The following is a 5,116-nucleotide window of genomic DNA, read 5'->3' as shown; positions in this document are numbered from 1 at the left end:
TTGTTTGAGTTGTTTTTTATGAGGTAAACCAGAGTACTTGAAGAAGGCATGGGATCCAGAGTCCTTTCTGCTTTCTGTTTGATCTTGTCATTTAAGCAGTTGCATTTAAGTAGGACTTTGGTTTAAAAATGCTGCACATTGATTTACCATGTTTCCAAAGTTTGTAAAACTGACCAGAGAACAACACCATGCATGCGTTTCATGAAGTTCTTGATGCTGAGAACCAAGGAGTTGCCAATTTGCCATCCAAAAGGATTATAGGAGTTGTAATCCACAGCATCTGCGGTGTTGGCTCTTTCCAGTCCAAATGTTCTGTTGTTTACAAAGAAAGTTTTTGCCCACTTTAAGAAATGTATTACTATAGCCTACTATCTCCTTACAGATTACATTGGCTGTTCCGGGAACACAAGGTACTTTGGCATGTTACTCTTGGTTAAGTTGAGGTGTAAATGTCCCATAAAAACAGTCTGTATATTCACGTTTGTTTAATGTACCACTTGGTTCTTTAGATTAATGTCCTGTTTTTCAGGCTTCGGAGCAAATTTAACTAATTGGCTGCATATTAAATTTTATTTCTATGCTGCTACTTATCCTAATATGTTTCTCTCATCTTTTAGACTTTTTGCAAGCCTTTTTTGAATGATTGGCATTCAAAAGGCTTTATAAATAAGAGGGCAACACTTTTAACTCCTATTCTTCAATGTCACGCCGTTCACATCCTCGTTTGATAGTTTTACATGACTTTTGTGTATATTACTTGACCAGATCAGTAACAGATATATGATATTGGTATAAAAGGGATTAAAACGATTTGCATATTTATGTAAGTGCCATTGAGGTTACATGATGTTTAACTTTTACAACTGTATGAATTGTATCCAAATAAATGACTATGCAATGATTCAGTGGAAATATTATTAGTCTGCTTTTGTGTAATGGAGGAGGTAGATTTCTGCAAGATATATAATAAGCCCTTCACAGCCCCCAACACTGATTTTTAATTTTTTTTTTTTTTAATTTTTTTTTTTTTAAACAAATGTTTGCTAGGTGGTGGTTCAAACCCAATTTTTATGTTCCTAATTTTGGTGCACCCACACATGATTGTTTATTTGTTTTGATGAAATATAAGAAGGATGTGCACAATAATTTGTAAAGATGCAAATTTTATATTTAATTATAGTTGGTTAATAGTTGATTGGCTACCCATATTAACCCGTAGGGCTGTGTGAAGGGCTGGACTAGCCCCAAACTGCACTCAGTAGGTGGAAAATGAGAGGGAAGCAGATGGGAGAAAACAGGAGAGCGGGCATATCAAACGCTGCTCTCCTGCCCAGAGAAAAGAAATATACCGACCCGGAGACCCTGAGAAGTAGTGCTACATCAGGAGATCCCAGGTCAAATTCCTAGACATGGTATTAAGGGATGTTGCTGAACATATCCTTTTTTTTCAACAAGGTCCCTTATCCTGTGGAAAAATTATATGGAAGATATGATGCCATATCCTGGCACTTTGTGTCTTAAAGGAGCATAACGCCTTGTAAGGCATCCTATGTAGGCTCCCTTGAAACCGCCCTTTTAAGCAGTGGCAAGAGGGCAATATTTTTTTTTAATATCTTTTCATGTGACAACACTGAAGAAATGATGCTCTGCTACAATGTAAAGTAGTGAGTGTAAAGCCTGCATAACGGTGTAAATTTGCTGTCCCCTCAAAATAACTCAACACACAGCCATTAATGTCTAAACCTTGGCAACAAAAGTGAATACACAATCACCTGATCACTATTATTATCTCTTATTAAAAGTGAATACACCCCTAAGTGGAAATGTCCAAAGTGTCAATATTTTGTGTGGCAGCCATTATTTTCCAGCACTGCCTTAACCCTCTTGGGCATGGAGTTCACCAGCGCTTTACAGGTCGCCATTGGAGTCCTCTTCCACTCCTCTATGACGACATCACAGAGCTGGTGGATGTTGGAGACCTTGCCCACCCCCACCTTCCATTTGAGGATGCCCCACAGATGCTCAATAGGGTTTAGGTGGAGACGTGCTTGGCCAGTCCATCACCTTTACCCTCGGCTTCTTTAGAAAGGCAGTGGTCGTCTTGGAGGTGTGTTTGGGGTCATTATCGTGTTGGAATTCTGCAAAAGGGAGGGAATCATGCTCTGCTTCAGTATGACACAATTCATGTTGGCATTCATGGTTCCCCCAATGAACTGTAGCTCCCCAGTACTGGCAGCACTCATGCAGGCCCAGACCTTGACACTCCCGCCATGCTTGATTGTAGGCAAGACACACTTGTCTTTGTACTCCTCACCTGGTTGCCGCCACACACGATTGACACCATCTGAACCAAATAAGTTTATCTTGGTCTCATCAGACCACGGGACATGGTTCAAGTAATCCATGTCCTTAGTCTGCTTGTCTTCAGCAAACTGCGGGCTTTCTTGTGCATCATCTTTAGAAAAGACTTCCTTCTGGGACGACAGCCATGCAGACCGATTTGATGCAGTGTGCCGCATATGGTCTGAGCACTGACAGGCTGACCCCCACCCCTTCACCCTCTGTAGCAATGCTGGCAGCACTCATATGTATATTTCCCAAAGACAACCTCTGGATATGACGCTGAGCATGTGCACTCAACTTCTTTGGTCGACCATGGCGAGGCCTGTTCTGAGTGGAACCTGTCCTGTGAAACCGCTGTATGGTCTTGCCCACCGTGCTGCAGCTCAGTTTCAGGGTCTTGGCAATCTTCTTATAGCCTAGCCCTAGGCCATCTTTATGTAGAGCAACAATTCTTTTTTTTTTCAGATCCTCAGAGAGTTCTTTGCCATGAGGTGCCATGTTGAACTTCCAGTGACCAGTATGAGAGAGTGTGAGAGCGCTAACACCAAATTTAACACACCTGCTCCCCATTCACACCTGAGACCTTGTAACACTAACGAGTCACATGACACCGGGTAGGGGAAATGGCTAATTGGGTTTTCACGGATCTGGATAGTCCGACTGACTACCTCCCCTGACTTGTGCTGCCTTAGCCTGGGACACCACACCCTTTCCCCGGTTTCAGTCACTAGCCGAGACTCAGTGTAGGGTATAACCAAAACACACATTAACATAAAACAAGATATTGGGATACAAACAACCCCCATAATCTGCCTCCCAGAGACAACAGAGGCAGTAACGCGATTAACAATACAATAGGGTCCCAACCTTCACTATCTATTACTGGCAGAAACCAGTTGCAGGTATGCCCGGGGTTAATGTCTGTAGTGGTGGAAGGGGAGGGATAACATAGTAGTGCACCATGGGGTGGAGGGGTCTGGTATTAAGGTAAAACAATGGTGGTCACTCCCTGCTTGCAGATCCTGGCTGTCTTCCAGAGACAATCCCCTCAGCCAGTGATGAGATGATATCCTGCTGGGGGTAGCCATAGAAGTCTTTACAAAGTCAGGGCCCATAGTCAATAGGGAGAAGCCTGGCAGTCAGGCCTCTCCAGGGGCCCCGGCGATGGAGGGTTCCGTCACAGGAGTGTACTCACGTTTGTTGCCAAGGTTTAGACACTAATGGCTGTGTGTTGTTATTTTGAGCGGACAGCAAATGTACACTGTTATACAGGCTGTACACTCACTTACAAGGCGTTATGCTCCTTTAACCACTTAATGACAAAGCCCGTACATGTACGGGCTCAAAATGCATTGTTTTCAATGGGTTTAGGGGCCGCCCATTGTCCTTAAGGGGTTAAGAAACAAAGCTCCAGGATATACAGCTTCATATCTTCCATTTAATTTCTTCCACAAGATAGGGACATTTTCCCTTCCAGAGAAAACATAATTATACACACGCACAATATTCTTCTGCACTTAATCTTTACATAGGCTTGAAAATACAAAATAACAGAATGAAAAACATGAATAATTAACATCTGTCATTTAGTGAGATCTAAGAAACGGGCAGTTGGAGCCAAATGCCCATGAAGATTCCCTGTAAGTTTGGCAGAAAGAAGCCTTGTCTTCTCCGTGATGTAGGGGCAGGAGGTATATAAGAGCAATTATAAATAAGAAAAGCGGTGTGTATACATTTACTCACATTGTGATCTTCTGGACTCTTGTAAGCAATTAATGTGCAGTGTACTTTGCTCTTGTATGTGCCTCCTTTCCTCTGTAGCTTAAAACTGCACAATCTGTAAACAGGTAATGTCTTACCTATAATGTTGTCTGTTCTCAGTAAATCATGTGTGTCCTCTGTTTACTTTTTGTTCCTCTCTATGATTCTCCTCCATTTCTGACTACAATCATGATATTCCTTAAAAAAGATCAGTAAATTTTGTTGAATTCTACATTTTACAGTTTGACATAAAATCAGCCTGATTTTTCAAGTCAGATAACTTGTATTAATTTTTAACTCAATTATTTTTCTATTGCAATATATGCGATCATGACTTGTAGCATGCGTAGCAACCATCTTGGCTTCTTGTTCTCAGAATAAGCATAATTATTCCTCTCCACTAACTTATCTGTACGCTGTAATTATGTTGTTAACGATGTTGATTAGTTCTGGCAGACTTTGTAAAGGTGGGTACATTGAGTGAAATAAAGGACAAGCTAAATGTAGTTTTGCTTAGACTTGGGCGCCGGCCAACTCTTCGTGTTCGTCTTCGTGGGGAAAAAATTATTCGTATTCCACAAATATTTGCCCGTTCCTGTGTTCGGTTCGGGCAAATATTTGTTTATATTCTTCGTGTTCGTTTTTTGTAGAAGGAGTTAATACGGGGTTAACGCGGTACGCACTATGCAGCAGCTTTGGCGCCAGGATTTTAAAGGTCCATATGAGCAACTCTATTGGTCGCCGGGAGGGGCCTCCTCTGCCATCAACCAATGAAGGGCTACGGAATTCGATGGCGCTATATAAAACAATAAATAATAATAATAATAATGACATTCTAGATGATATCCTTGTTCGAGCAGGGCTCTCATTACCTTTTTTGTTTCTTTAAGTCCTAATTGCTATATAGGCTTGTTATGCCCTGGTTACCCATTATACATAAGTGCAGAATATGATGGTGCTATGTAAATCAATAAATAAGTATGAAGCTGGGAATTCTTTTCTCTGTTCAGGT

This window comes from Spea bombifrons, chromosome 2, assembly GCF_027358695.1.
Source record: "Spea bombifrons isolate aSpeBom1 chromosome 2, aSpeBom1.2.pri, whole genome shotgun sequence".
NCBI classification, from domain to species: domain Eukaryota; kingdom Metazoa; phylum Chordata; class Amphibia; order Anura; family Pelobatidae; genus Spea; species Spea bombifrons.
This window is presented reverse-complemented; position numbering follows the sequence as displayed.